The sequence below is a fragment of the Mus musculus genome, chromosome Y (genome assembly GCF_000001635.26).
Source record: "Mus musculus strain C57BL/6J chromosome Y, GRCm38.p6 C57BL/6J".
Lineage (NCBI taxonomy): Eukaryota > Metazoa > Chordata > Mammalia > Rodentia > Muridae > Mus > Mus musculus.
This window is the reverse complement of record NC_000087.7, coordinates 90828662-90844698: the sequence shown is the minus strand read 5'-3', so window position 1 is coordinate 90844698 and position 16037 is coordinate 90828662. Positions and strand designations below refer to the sequence as shown.

General features: G+C 42.0%; 1 long non-coding RNA gene across 4 annotated transcripts; it reads left to right on the top strand.

Moving 5' to 3' along the window:
* The first annotated feature begins 766 nt into the window (after positions 1-766).
* Positions 767-7917, top strand: LOC108168645. Of its 4 annotated transcripts, none has more exons than XR_001782924.2 (5): positions 767-881; positions 2387-2466; positions 4163-4322; positions 5313-5922; positions 7420-7917. It is a non-coding gene; the product is annotated as an uncharacterized LOC108168645 (long non-coding RNA). The 4 variants fall into 4 exon arrangements; XR_001782926.2 differs by having other exon boundaries at positions 5105-5922; XR_001782923.2 differs by having other exon boundaries at positions 4713-5922.
* The last annotated feature ends 8120 nt before the right edge of the window (positions 7918-16037 follow it).

Sequence of the window (16037 nt, the reverse complement as noted above, 5' to 3'; positions counted from 1 at the left end):
GATCAATAAAACACTGCTCAGCGTGCTACCTCTATGGAGAGTTCACTTCGTACCATATACGTTCTCTTTGCGCGTTCCGCTTTTCTGCCACACTTTTCTCTATTCCGTACAAACAATCCTAATTAATATCTACAATTTTAACCTCTGATAATACATTTTACGTAAGAGTGGTTGAGTTTGGATATCTATGTTATGAGGTGATCAATGGATTCACAGTGTGTATGTGGTTACCGGCTTCTTTTTTAAAACTACATCCGGGCTGGTGAGATGGCTCAGTGGGTAAGAGCACCCGACTGCTCTTCCGAAGGTCCAGAGTTCAAATCCCAGCAACCACATGGTGGCTCACAACCATCCGTAACAAGATCTGACTCCCTCTTCTGGAGTGTCTGAAGACAGCTACAGTGTACTTACATATAATAAATAAATAAATCTTTAAAAAAAAAAACTACATCCATGTGGTTTTCCGGAGGTTGTTAATTTCATGGGTATTTAGTCAGCTGTTCTCATGACTGCGATACAAGTGAGCATTATCCATTCCTTGAACAGGAAAGAGAAGCCGATAAATATTGTCATCATGTTCAGTCCTCATCATCTCCTTTCTGTGTTGAGATCCCTTCACCCAGCTCATCTGAAAACAGTCGTCGAACGCGGAAGGGAATCAGCCGAGAGATACTCACTGACAACATTGGCTTGTCCGGTGAATATGGTGTACTGGAGCTCGTAGGAGACCACGCTGAACTCGTCCTCTGAGGTCCAGTGGACGGTGATGGTGTCATAGGAAGCGGTGCAGAGCTCTTCTCTAATCGTGGGAGCGTTGGGAGCTGTGGACATCACACGCATGTCAGCGGAGCAGCAGATACCATTAGGACGACAATTTGGAGGTATTCGACTGTTGAAGCAGGTCTTCCTCCTAAACAGGTCTAGCACATTTACTAACAGGAGGTTTTGGTTCCAGAGCGCTCAGCCGTCTACTTAAAGAATGTTTCAGGGTTTATCTGTTGTTGATTTTTCTAAGCGGTGTGACTAAAGCCAGCCAGCCGGCCGCTAAGACGTCACCTCGATTTATCATGAGAATATATTTATGAGAGTAAGAGAACAATAGCTTCTTGTGTATGAAGAAAGATAGATCAGAGAAAAAGTAACCATGGCAGACTTTCATAATGTCATTCTCATTTGGTAGGGGGTGGGGGGTGGAAATCTTACTAATCAAGGACTATAGGATCGACATTTTAGGTATTGTAGGACAGACTTCTGCTCTCGCACCTACTTAACCCTGCCATTAGAGCGGATGTAGATGATTTGTACGTAAAGAGTACGACCAGACTCTCATAAAATCTTATTTACAAAACAGCCACAGGGCCTGATTTGGCTTGAAACCCACTATGCCAATCTCTCGTCCACACGCCACCAGCTATTTTAAAAAATATCACGGTGATCTGCTAAGAAATCAACAAGTCATTTAAATTCTTCCTTTATCTTTATTTTCTTGTCCCTGTTTCTACTTGGTCTGTGTTATTTAGGTTAGAATACAGCGCGGACATTCATCTTTATAGGACTATCAGATAGCATTTCAGAGACTGAAGCACGTGTATGGGTTTTAGAAGATAATCGACTCAATGGTAAAGTGAATAGACACTGTACTAGAGAGAACATAGAAGAGAGTAAGACGATACCTGTTAGGTAATCCAGACACTCTAGCAGTTTCTTCTCCCGGGAAAAATCCAAGGCAAAAGTGTCAAACGTGTCATTGAGGTTGATTTCGGGAATTAGGACCTGGGAGGATGCAGTTGCCATGGAGACTCTGTCATTTAAACAAGACACTGTTTTAAGAAATGTCAAGGTGGCTTTTATCACCACTGTGAAGGAGTGAGAACAAAACCAAAGGAAAAGAAATATCAGGGTTTTAAAAAGCACCCCCTCTGAAAAGGCGTCACGTGCGAACGCAAACAACCTCACAGAGAAAGCAGAGGAATTGGGAGAGGTAACCCGGTGCCACCCCCCCCCCTTCTTTAAAATATCCGAAAAAGTCCCCACGGAAGCAGAAGAATCTTCATATTTCGTGCTGCTGTGTATTTGACAGCCCGGCCCGGTCACATCGAACCCCGGCCAGAAGCGCACAGCTTCAGGCATCTCTTCACACATCTGTCTGGGAAACTGTCTGTTCCTTTCAGACTCGCCCCTGCCCCACTTCCAAGGGGAGTCTCCAGAATTTCAAACTGCATCAAAGGCAGAGTGAAGATTAAAAAAGAATGTCTCCAGATCTTGGATTAGTTTAATCAATTACTAGCCCCTCTCTAAAATAAACATGAAAAGGGGGGGAGGGGTTGTCTGGCTCTTTCTCGTTCTCCCGCTATTCGCCTTTTTTCCCCTACCGTCTTCCCAACAGATGCCACGGGAAATATTCCTGAGCTTTCTCAGAAATTCCCCAGTCGGCACACAATCTCGTCCCTACGCTCAGATTTTCTGGTGAGTGCTCCCTTGTATAAAGCGTAAAGCAAGGTATGTGTGTCTGTCTCCTGTGTGCTCTTGAGTTCATTTGGAAAGTGACTGACAGCAGAACAATCTAGCGGGTGCTAAAATGCAAGTAATTATGTTTACACAAAGAAAACCATGTCTTGAATAATGCTACTACTGAGCATAGAGAATGATCTAGACTTATTTTGATGTGTTTTATGGTTTTGTTGAGTTCAAGCTGAAGGCTGTCACGGAAAGGGTTTTATCATGTCGAAGGAAAGCGTTCTTAGCTGGAGCAAACCAGCCGAAGCTTCCATTCTCTCTGGCACTCGACCTCTAACAGAAAACAAGTCAGTCGGAGAGCAAGGCCGACCGGTCAGTCCCACGCAGATATGAGCCACCATCAGCCTGACAGCTTCCCAGCTGTCCCTGCACCCACCTCTCAGTGATATTCTTTGCTGTCTGTAGAAAACGGGCGTGGTCATTTTCCTTCAGCGAGTGCTCCGCTTGCGAGATGAGCGATGCAGACCTCTCAAGGCACTGTTTACAGTTTGCAATCTGCTGAGCTAACTTGCGGAGCCTGATCACCTGGAACGAGAGAAGCACGGCGGGCGAGGTCACACGTTAAGGATCGATCGCTTGGGAGGTGGCTCAGGGCTGAACCCTTCAGAGGCGTGAGGTCTGTTCTGTCTAAGCAGAGAGAGGTTGAAATCCGGAAGGCAAATTTTTGGAACTTGAACTTTCAGTCTTTGGAGAAGCCTTAGTCACCTGTTTGATGAGGAGACACTAATTCGTGTCAGTGTGACACTAACTCACACTAGCATCGCTCATTACTTCTCTGTTGAAGGGGGGAAAGGTGTCCGCTGGCAAGTGACAAACGGTCACCGAATCTCTTCCTTCTGCCATCCTACCTAATGACTTCAGGACCTTAGAGAACCCTGGAACTCTCTCCATCTCAGGTTTTCAATATGCCTTTAAGAAAATAAAACATGTCTGTAGGTGTGAATTCGAGGCTTAAGTTAAAAACAGTGAAAAAAAACCCTACAAAGTTCTTTGTAATCCACGTAATAAAGTTGTGACATGAAAGCATTAGGTATTCCTATTTTCCATACTGCCTAAAACCTGTGTATGAAATTAACAGAGAGGGAGCATTTTCCCATTGATTGATATTTTTCTTATTGGACTGATGAGAGAAAGCCAAAAAAAGCACAGCTGGGCCATTTCCTCTCACTGTAAACGTCATTTCCAGTCACTTTGTGCAGCATGGTAAAAACACATCGTTCATTGTAAAGGTAGGTCTTGTCCCTATCAGGAGAAGTGTGTACCCGAGTCGAACAAAATAACACCATTTCACACCAGATAGAACAGAGCCTCTGGCAACATTATCTAGAGAGTCGAGGCAGCCCTCTAGCCTAACTCAGGGTGTTAGAACACATCTATTAGGAACTGTCAGAGGAAGGGAGAATTCCAGAAGGATAAGTTAATAGTCTCAACCATAAACCAGATGAGTGGAATATTTAATTATATAACATAAAGAAGATTTAAATGGTACGGCCAAGTTGAAGGCAGATGATAAAATTCTCACCAAACGAGATGAGGTCAGACTACTCTTCTGGCTTCATTTCATGTCACTCTCTTAGCCTTTGAATAGGCACAGCAGAGACCACACGTCTCAAAAATGACGGCTCTTCAATGTCATATTTTTCAGGTTTTTCCTCTGAGGCTATGTGGAGATTAACGGTGATGTTTAAGGACAAGAAGAATAACCGAAACAGGAGATATTGATGTAAAAGAAATTGAGAGCATACTGTGAAACTGCCACGATCTTCTCGAGTGGACTTCCATGTAGAGCGTACTTTTCATTACAGGTCAGTTGACAGTTGCCTCGGAGATTCACAAACACTGTGTGCGATAGAATCAGCTGGGGATCTTTCCCAGGAAAACTCTAGATGTCTGGGCACATCCTCTGGCATTCTAGTTAAGGAGCTGCCATTGGCAGAGCCACAGTAATTTGCATTTGAACGAGCAACGCATGTTTTTAAGTCTCCGGGTGATGAATGACTAGTATGGTCGGGACCAGCATTTCAAATATCAATCTCGCTTTAATCTTTGAGTCCATGGACATCTGTCATGCTTGAATGTCACTCAGACCCTTTTGTCCCTTCTTACCTCGATGGAACTCCCCAGGCAGAGGCCAAAACTCAGTCCCCACGGAAGCAGAAGAATATTCATATTTCGTGTTGCTGTGTATTTAACAGCCTGGCCCGGTCACATCGAACCCCAGCAAGAAGCGCATCAATGATAATAAAAGATAATAAAAAAGAAAAACGAACGTGCACGCAGATGCTTTCCAAAAGAATCAACGCTCACGGAAACCAAAAACAAGTGTCCTTTGAAAAAAAGGAAAATCGAACGGTCACGACCACCGCATTCTCCTCTGTCACCACCGGGTGGCGACAGAGAGCACGCCGGGAAAAAAAAACTTCCTCCGAGGGGTCGGATTGCCCAATTTCTTCTGTAGCTGTTTTCTGTCACATAATTGTCTACGAGTTTACCTCCAAAACTTATTGATTGCATTCCCGTCTGTGTGTTTCTTCTTTGAGTCCTTTTTTGTCTGTGATTTCTTTATCTCTAAACTGTTTCTTTTCAGGTCTGCGTCCTCTTCTGCAAAACGAATCTTACCGGAAATTAGATAATGCTGCTGATTTTGCTGGCTGTGCTTTTAGAAACTCAAGATTTCTTGGCTTGCTTCGGAAATGAGCTCAGCACCTCAGTTTTAAAGAAAAGAATCTGAAAATAGCTTCTTGTTCTCCTTGGTGTGCTCTAATGGTTTTACTTTTCTGCTTTCCCCTAACCAGGCTCCTGGGCTCAGCGCTCTGCAATCCAATCTCACTGTGGACTCCTGTCTCATCTCTGTGTCTCTGAGGCACCTGTCTGGTGTGATAATAGAATGAGTGGAGTACGGGTCCTCTTAACGACTGACTTGTTCCAGAACCTCAGAACTGAAGTCTGCCAAAAGCTATGATGCCAGGCAGACATCGGCAATACTCTCTTCCCGTCCCTCGTAATGAATAAGAAGCCTTCTGCAGTCTGTGGCGCTGAGGCACAGGCCTGGTTTCTGCCTTCCATCCGATCCAAAGCAATTCCAGATTCTTCCAGGATGTTTTTTAGGCACAGGCATCGGAACTGCAGGCATGCCCGTATCTCTTCAACCATGCCTGTGCTTCCAGCCACAGTTGTGGCATTGCACTTTCATGCCATTCCTGCTTCACCGAAATGCTGCTCTCATTTCACTCTTCACCGTTGGAGTCCATGTCTATTAATGGTGTATGTCTGCAGCGGAGTGAGTGCTACAAAAGATGGACTCTACCTATAATCATGGCCCAAACTGGAATACCTTTTATTACTATCCTCTAGCTCCTGAAAGGAAACCCCAGGCCGTGAAATTCAAGCTGCAGCTGAGTAAGGGTAAGTAAGTACGGTTGCTGCAGAGGTATGAAAAAGTGCCACTGCAATCTGAAGATGGACTCTTAGCGAAGTCCACATCGGCACCTTGGGAATCTTTCAGTATGCTACCTTCCATACCAAAGGAACTTTGTAGATGTCTAGGTTAAGAATCTTAAGGGGTTGGGGTGGTCCAGGATCGTCTGGGTAATCTCTACATAATTCCTAAGGTCTTTATGACAGAGAGACAGGACGGTTCATGTCAGTGAAGTAGATAGCAGGATGAAGACAGAAGGCAGAGTGCTAATGACTTAGTTGTGAGCCAAGGACCATGGATGACCTCCAGAAACTTGACAAGACAAGCATAGCTTACTAACATTGCCTTTAACCTATGTAGCCTTTAGTACAGTGAGACTGCTCTCAGACATCAGAACAGTAAGATAATCAATAAGAAGGTTCTAAGCTACACAGTTTTGGTAATGTGTAATAGTACGATAGAAACCATCATAAGAAGAATACAGAACCAATTAAACAGGAGAACAGAGGCTTTTTAAAAAAATTTTTTGAGCTACATTGCATAGATTAACAAATATACCAAATGTAAATTTCTTACACTTCCAGATTACTAGACCGTTAAATTCGAGAATTTATCACCACAAAAATAAGTGTTTGAGGTGATGAATATGTTACTTAGCTTGATTTAATTATTATACATTCTATTCATGAACCACAGAATCATGTCGTATCCACCAACATGTACACGTGTAACTTGTCAATTTAACATTAAAACGATAAATTTTCTAAAGAAATTTATGTGGGCATGTAGAGTATTGATCCTGGCATGCAACCACTTGACAATAGCAGATTATCTTCTTGGAACATAATAGCAACTAACCATGGCAGAAAAACAGGCATCTGAGAAACTAGGAGACGAAAGGAATGAGAGATGAGTCCACATGATGAAAGAAGATGCACTATGCGGAAGTATATTCTCAGTAGATTCTAGGTGGACACTTACTGCCAGAGGCATTGAGCAAACATGGTGCCATGCTATTGGGAATTTTAAGAAATATGAATAATTCTCTTTCGGTTCTTCACTACTCTTTGTCGAGTATTTTACTACAGCAACACAAAATGGACCAAGGCAGGTAGTTAAGAAGGGATTATGACGAATGCAGAGAGTACGATTTGTTTTTAACTTTCAAAGCTGTAGATGTTGGAGAGAAAGTATATATTCTTCAGGTGAGAAATACAGAACCTTTTTATCAAGGAAACCATACCTTGCCTTCTTTAATCTTTGTTCCAATAATTTGTCTTCGTTGCTGAATGATTTCAATGAGAAGATCACATTCTTCTGTCAGTTTGGCTTCTTGACGGGATGCATTGACCTACAGGATGAATAAAATGGCATTCATCGGAATTTGATCTTAGCCATTCTGAGTGGCTGTGAGGTGGAATCTCAGGGTTGTTTTGATTTGCATTTCCCTGATGATTAAGGATGCTGAACCTTTTTTTTTTCAGGTGCTTCTCAGCCATTCGGTATTCCTCAGGTGATAGCCCAAAAAACTTAGAATACCCAAGATACAAGATACAATTTGCAAAACACATGAAACTCAAGAAGAACGAAGACCAAAGTGTGGACACTTTGCCCCTTCTCAGAACTGGGAACAAAACACCCATGGAAGGAGTTACAGAGACAAAGTTTGGAGCTGAGACGAAAGGTGGACCATCTAGAGACTGCCTTATCCAGGGATCCACCCCATAATCAGCTTCCAAACGCTGACACCATTGCACACACCAGCAAGATTTTATCGAAAGGACCCAGATATAGCTGACGAAATCCAGGCCCATCCATGTTCCTGAAAATGTGAAGACTCCATTCTTTTTATGGCAGAATACAATTCCCATATGTGTATATACCATATTCTTAAAATCCACTCTTCTGTCAAGGGAACTTTAGGTTGATTCTATATCTTAGCTATTGTAAATAGTATAGCAATAAATATGGCTGAGCAAGTATCTCTATGTTAGGATATGGAGTCCTTTGGGTACATGACCAGGATTTGTATAACTAGTTGTGTGTGTGTGTGTGTGTGTGTGTGTGTGTATTTGTATAACTAGTTGTGTGTGTGTGTGTGTGTGTGTACCCTTCAAACTGAGCTTCATTGTGAATACACTACTTTGCATTGCCACCAGCAGTGTATAAAGGTTCCTTTCACTTCTGTATTCACACCAGCATCTGTTGTTGTATCTAATAGGACTTTAGAAACATTCTTTTTTTTTTTTTTTTCCTCATTGGACCATGTCTGGCTGAAGTGAGTTAGCCACCTACAGGCTTTCAAAGCAGAACTTCCCGATTCATCCTGCCAAAAGGATATACTCATTCGAGAGATGGCTTCCTGTTGGTACACAGAAGGAACACTGAAGTAAGCCTGGGACAGGATAAAGCCAATGTGTCAGAGACAGGAAATCTTACTTCTGAGTATTCAGGGAGAAAGGAGCATTGCTCAATGCACTAGGAATTCTACAAAAATGGTTACCCCCCCCCTGAGATTACACAGCCTAGGAACCATGCTGGCCCTCAATCAGTGCAATTTTGAAACTGCACCGCTGCACCACTAAACAATTACACTTTCCTTTTAAGGCTGTTAACCTTTCTGTCTGGTAGTTTTAAACACAGTTATCTACACTGTATATTTGCCTAAAAGCAGTCTTTATGGCACCATCACAAGCTGGGTCATTCCATACTCATTTAAATTAAGGGAACCCAGAGAAAGGAGGCGACATTCACATATGATGTCCTGTAAGTGTGGTTATTTGGACTCCAGAGCACTTGTCTCTGTATATCTGTAACTTTGATTCTGCATCTGATTATAAAGTGGATAGTTTTATTTAAAAAGCATGGTCCGGCTCTCCCATTTAACTCGAAAAAGAGACACACTAAAGGAGTTAATTCCAAAGTGGATAAATTGATATTTTGGCCAGTAAGATGAGGGCATGAGGGGAAAGCTGCACTCACGTCAGCTCTGTGCCCCACTGTGCTCTGCCGACCAGGTGCAAAGAGAAATATGAGGATCTGAGGGTGCTTTGGTTTTTATTGCCAAAGGCAGCCGTGATGAACATTCCAGACCCTGGGGCAGAAGTTAGACAGAGCTGCCAGAAGGAACAATGAAAGGGATCCTAATAGTTTAGTTTGTACATAAAACCGAGCCAAGGAGAACTGAGTAAGCACAGACGGTATTACTGTAATACATCTGATATGTTTACATCGACGTTTTACTCTGCAACTCTCTCATAGTGTGGCAGTTCTTTTGCACCTGTGTTCTGGGAATTCTACAACTTGAACTGGAGAAAACAATTTCACTATAGTTTTGGCCATAGAAGGGTTTATGAATGCTGACAATGATCCAATTACGTTGTTAACCTTTTTGGGCTTTATGCATGAATGGGAGTTTGCTGGTATAGTTTAATACGACCCAGAGTCCAACTCCAAATAATACCGCACAGCAACCTGACAAGGTGTCAAATGGAGTGGGAATCTATCACTTCTCTTGAAGTAGCAATGAACTAAAAATCTCAATACAACTTTAGATACTACAGTTGCTCACTACAGGATCTAGCTCATCCAGATTATACACGTCCAAATGATGTAAACAGCACGCATGTGTGTGTGTGTGTATGCTTATGTGTATGTTTCTCTGTGTGCATTTGTGGTGTGTGTGTGTGTGTGTGTGTGTGTGTGTGTGTGTGTATTTGAATGCTGGCCTCTATCCAATGCTCTGGTCTGGATGATGCAATTGCCATTGTCTCCAAAAAAAAATAGAATGTTTTCCCATTTGGAAATGGCACAATTAATTGAAGCAGAAATGCTCATCTTTACTTGCAGTTTGGCATTATTTCAAAGTTTATAAATAATGATTTTTAGGCTTGATCAATGATTTAAAGTCTTCTGCACACCTATCCATTCATTTTAACAAAGAATTCTCTGCAGTGTTTTACATCATTCAAGATAATTTATCCCCATCAATCCTCTAGTAAAAAAACTATGATTAATTCATTCACAAAATATCTAGTGCTCCATATGCAAATGATGGGAGGTCACAGAAGGCCAGAAAAGGAAGAAACTTTCAAAACAGACCAAAAAGGGGGTGGGGGGACCAAAAAGAGAGCCACAGAGAATTGGAAAATCCAGTGAAGGTGGATTACAGGACAGAAAGATGGCTTGTCAGGTAAGGGAGCTTGCTTCTAGGCCTGAGGACTTGAATTCAGTCCTTGGAATATACACAGTGGAGGAGAGGGCCAATTGCCAAAATTGTTTTCTGATCTTCACATAAGGGATATAGTTAACATGTACATTCTCACACACATGTATAAACACACAGACACACACAGACACACACACGGTTAAATTTTTGAGGCGATTACAAACAATGAGGCTAGCACACTGACAATCTGCTGGATTTGACCTTGGGTAAGGATGATTAGTCAGATGGGCCTCTATCTTCCAGAAACCACAGTTGCAATTATTTACAAGTTTTTACTTGTTCCCCATTACTATCTCAATGTGGATTGATACTCAAATCACCAACAATTCCCCAATTGGTCTTTTATGTTATATTTGCTATAAAAACAAGAGTAATGGCTCTTGGTATTTTCTTAAGTAATAAAATCGGCTTTCTGATTTTTCTAAGAAAATTGGGAAGACAGTGTGATAATGAGAGCTGTATTCCATATTTGACTTACACAGAGTAAATTCTGAGACTAATTCTGTTTAAAATTTAAATAGAATATTTTTCCATTTATTGGTAGTCAGCAGCTCACTATGTTACCCAGGCTCTCCCTGAAGAATCCATCCTCTGCCAGAAAATCCCCAGTGCTGATTGTGTGTGTGTGTGTGTGTGTGTGTGTGTGTGTGTGATCACATCCATATCCTGACCACAAACCTCAATCACTTCTCATAAGCTTGTTTTATGCTCCAGATAACAGTAACTTCAAACTTGACCTGAGGGAGCTTTTACTGTAATACTCTCCTGGAGGAAACAAAGCAGAACAGATTAAAAACCTATTGTTTCTAAAACCCCAGACAGCAACTTAACACAAACAGTTTGTTGGGAGGCTCTCTGAAGTTGCTCTTTCAATGCCTCTCATTCCCAAGCCCCAAACTGCCTTGGACTTTACACTGTTTCTTTTCTAGTTTTAAAAAACCAGCACTTACACAATCACAAGGCCATTTCATTTGCTTGCCCTCTTTGGTTAAATAAGTTATTAAAACAATCAGGGAGCGGACCTTCAAGAGTTTCCATTTTTAAAAGAAAGCGGAAGTGAACCCCTGGGAGGAGGGGTGAACTTATGAGGATGTAACATTTCCTACTAAGGCCTGAGAAAGAATTCATTGATTGAATTTACAACAATGAGGAGTTACCTCTGTGCTGTGAGTTTTCTTAGCTCCCGCTAGCCTGGGAATGTTATTTTCCTCACGAATTCTCAGACTCGGAAGACATGGACAACTTCGGGAAGAGGAAAAGGAAGAACTAGAGTCTAGGAACCTATGATGTGAAGCAGGAAATTCTTTTCAACTGTACTGACTGAAAAGAATAGCTTGCTGGTGCCCAACATATTCCAGCACCTCTTTGGAAGTCCCTTAATAGTGTGGCATTTTCCCATGGATGGGTGATTATTTTGCAGGAAGATAAAATAAAAAAGGTAAAGGACAGGAAAGAACATGGCGCCAAATGAAGTAAAAAGAAATAAAAGAAAGAGATGACTGCTCCTGGGTATGGTAGAGGAGAAAGGTTTTTATAGATACGTGGGGGAGCATAGCCAGAGGCAAGAACCTTAGAGAGAGAGTCTGGAGTGGACATGAACACACTGCCATGTGTCATGTGAGGAGAAAGGTGAAGGAGGGCAAGAGAGAGGTGAGAGAGAAGAACCACGTTCAGGAGTCAGGAGGCTCAAAGTTACAAAGAGAAAGGATAACCAAAGTGGTTGGATTATTTAGGGAGGAGCGGCCTGTGCCAGAGAGTTCAGAGTAAGGGTTGAGGAATGCCACCCAGGTGGGTCCTATAACAGGGAGGGACTGGTGGATACAGGGAACTTGGGGGCCAGGTCTGTTGTGATATGTTAGATAGGTATCTCAGCCATTTGTCCCAGGTTTCAAACATAGCACAGATTATTTTTCAAATAGCTACAAATATCAATTTCTGAAATGAGTTAGGTTTTAAGTGCGAAGCCAACAAAATCTATGTGCTTCTTGAAATGTTGTTGTACCTTCAAGAACCAATTTCCAACTCAGGTACCAAATGAAACGCTTCTCAACCCTCATCTCTCCAGAGCTGCTCCTTAGCTATCTTTCCTTCATGCATGCCTTTCATTTTTCCAGAAGACACACACACACACACACACACACACACACTCTCTCTCTCTCTCTCTCTCTCTCTCTCTTTCTTTCTTTCTTCTTTTTTTTTTGGTTGTTTTTTTCGGAACAGGGTTTCTCTGTATAGCCCTGGATGTCCTTTGTAGATCAGGCTGGCCTCGAACTCAGAAATCCACCTGCCTCTGCCTCCCAAGTGCTGGGATTAAAGGCGTGCGCCCCCACCGCCCGGCATCCTTTTTCTTTAATGCTTCCTGCTCCCTTTTTTATATACCAGGGCATGATATCCTCTTTGGTTCAAATAGCTTTTATGACTCTGATGGCTCCTTCCTCAGTCAATTATCACAAAATAACTTGGAATTCCTTTTTAAAAAGTATTCTTTGAGAATATTAACAATTAGGATAAATGTAATAGTAGATACTGTTCCTGCCATTTTTCTACTCATAAATAATTACCTAGTACTTACTTAGAATACACTTACTTCCACTCCAAAGGATTTACAAAGCAGCAGGTAAATAGATACTCTTAAATTTTGTTAAGAATTACTTCTAATGGTATGTACGACTGTTTTTAAAATGGCCACAATTAATTGAGTAATTTTTTTTTTAATGAGTATCTTAACTAGAACAATATCTGATCCCTGGAAATAAATAATCTGGTGGTAAGTTTCTTGAATTTATTTCCCATCTGAAAATTACTATACATGATAGGATATAATTTTACATCACATTACAATGAATAATATTTTGTAAATTCCAGTCATACTAAAATTGCATTAGGAACATGGCATTAGTTCTGAAAACATTACCAGCCATAATGCAAACCAGACACTAATGCTTTGAGAAGTAACTTGCTGAAATGGGATGAAATAATCACGCGATACATAAACCATTTATAGGATTTACCTTAAAGCACAGGTGATTTGTTTTTACTGAAGAGAAATAATTCTTTCTTATTATTCCAAACATCAAGTGCCATCGCATCATAAAAATAAAATATGGCACATGAACATTCTATTTTTCATCCTTTTATTCATATTCGCTTTGCTATGAAATAACGAAAACATCATGCATCTTCACTATTATTTCCCATATTGTCTAATCAACAAGGTACAAACAAATGCAGTTTCAGTAGATGAGAAAGGTCAAGGTTCTGCAACTTGCAGTCGCCTTCACGTTGCATGCTGCGCCTGAGCAGCATAAAAGACAGAAGTATCATTTAGTGCCAAAAGGAAAGGGTCTGAGGCATGAACCCGAGAGCCAATCCTTTCAACTTCCATTCTCTAACTTTTCTTTCTCCATATACCATATTCATCAGCACTTAAGTGACCAACAGTTAAAACGGATGGTTTAGGCAAGGAAAAACACCTCTCTTGTTAGTCCTAAATACTGCAGAAATTTAGAGCTTGAAAAATTGGCCAACAGACTTACTTCTCAGTAACCAGTTTTAAATTTCCAATCATGAAGAGGGAGCTCATAAGTAAAATCACAACCTTTATGAACACAAAATATTTTAAACCTTACACGGAATCTCCAATATTTACATAAAAGAGAAGCTTTTAAGCTGAGTGTATTTGAAAGCTTAGCTTTATTGTGCTGGGGAATGTACCATCATCAACACCATTGAATGACATAAAATAAGCTGATATCCCCAAATCCTTTTTTATTAGATATTTTCTTCATTTACATTTCAAATGCTATCCCGAAAGTCCCCTCTACCTTCCCCCACCCCCCCCCCGCCCTGCTCCCCGACCCTCCCAAATACTGGAATTTTTAAAGACAGTACTTCTGAAATCTATAGGACAAGTTCAAGTCCTGGCTACTCATTAAATTCCATAAGCTTTCAGGCAAATCGTACCCCCTTTCCTCTCTGTGTGTCTTCATTTCTGTGGACTGGTTGAGATGTGTGCATGTGGAAGCCTAAGGACAACCTTGTTGTCATCTCTCAGACACCATCCCACCATCTACCTTTTTTTCTTTGGTGGTCAGGGTTTCTCATTGGCCTGGAACTTATCAAGTATGCTAGCCTAAACGGTCAGTGAGGGCCTACCTGCTCTCCTTGGCGCAGAGATTACAAGCATGAACCACCCTGACTTGTGATTTGTTTTAGAAACTTAGGTTCTAGGGATCAAACTTGGGTCCTCATGCTTGTAAGTCAAACCCTTTAATGCCTGGACAATTTCATTGGTCCCCACTTCTTTCTTCCTTTCTTACTTTCACTTGCACTTGTCACTCTGGTAAGTGGCATTCTTTCCTGTTTGTACCCTGACTCCTCGATGGTAATGTGATGGAGAAATACTGAGTTGACTTCTACTCAGGCTATTGTGTTACTTAAGTGTGGTTGCTCTCTGCTCCTATGTGAAGCTCTTTAGAATTAGAACCAGCCCATGCTCTTCCAGTGAGTGAAAGACTAGATCACATTGCTTAAAATCCTTGAACTTAGATGTGCACCTGAATAAAGGTAAGCATAGTTCTGTCTTTATGAAAGATCCATAAGTGATATCGATATAACGTCTTGTTTGGTTGTTGTCGTTCCAGAATTGGGGCAGAAGTGCAGATTGATTACTGAATATCTTTGCTATCTAAGGTTCGATATCTATAGTTATGCAAATACAACCAATTAGAGGATGGGCTGTAAAAACTGTACATGTGAACTACGGCCACAATCAGGGAAAGGACTCGTGCTATTATTCCATCTTTGATTCTATCTATGACATATGGCTGAGCAAGTATCTCTATGTTAGGATATGGAGTCCTTTGGGTACATGACCAGGATTTGTCTAACTAGTTGTGTGTGTGTGTGTGTGTGTGTGTGTGTGTGTGTGTGTGTGTGTGTGTCTATTTCTTTTTATTGGGGAATTGAGTCGATTGATATTAAGAGATATTAAGTTAAAGTAATTGTTGCTTCCAATTAGTATAAATATACAAAGATAAATCATAACAAAATATTAAGAATGACAAGAATAGAAAACGTCCTATTTTATTTTACTACACACACACACACACACACACACACACACAAACACACACACACTTTCACATGTTTAATGTATATATAGGTTGACATATTCTGGGTTCACACATATGCAAAGAGTGGTGAGCCATCAACGAGAATAAAAGAAAAACGAACGTGCACGTAGATGCTTTCAAAAATAATCAACGCTCACGGAAACCAAAAACAAGTGTCCTTTGAAAAAAAGAAAATCGAAAGGTCACGACCACCGCATTCTCCTCTGTCACCACCGGGTGGCGACAGAGAGCACGCCGGGAAAAAACTTCCACCAAAGGGGTCGGATCTGCCTGCTTCATCCCGGCCAGGGTGAGGGGAAGCCGGCCAGGCTGGCGGATCCGACCCGGCGAGGCGGTCGCGCTTTCCATCGGTCGGTCCCCGGGAGGTTGTACTTTGTGAGATACAGGAAGTGCCTCCATTTTGGACAGGAAGTCGAGCCCAGGCGCTCATGGGAGCTGTAGTGCGTCTAGGGCCCAGCGCCGATCTCCGGGGCCACCCGGTGGCGAAAAACGCGCAAGTGCACCCCCGGTTCTCTGCCTCGTGGGGACGGATCTGGGACCCGAAGGCCAGCCGCGGTTCCAGACCTGCGGTGCGGCCGTGTCGGCGGCGTCCCCGGGCAGACGGGGGTTCAGGTCCGCGGCCGCCGCTCCAGGTTGTACCTGTAGAAGTGCAGGGACAGAGCCTCTCTCTGTCTCTCTGTCTATGTGTCTAAGTCTCTCTCTGTCCCTCTGTCTGACTCTAAGTCTCTCCTCCTCCTCC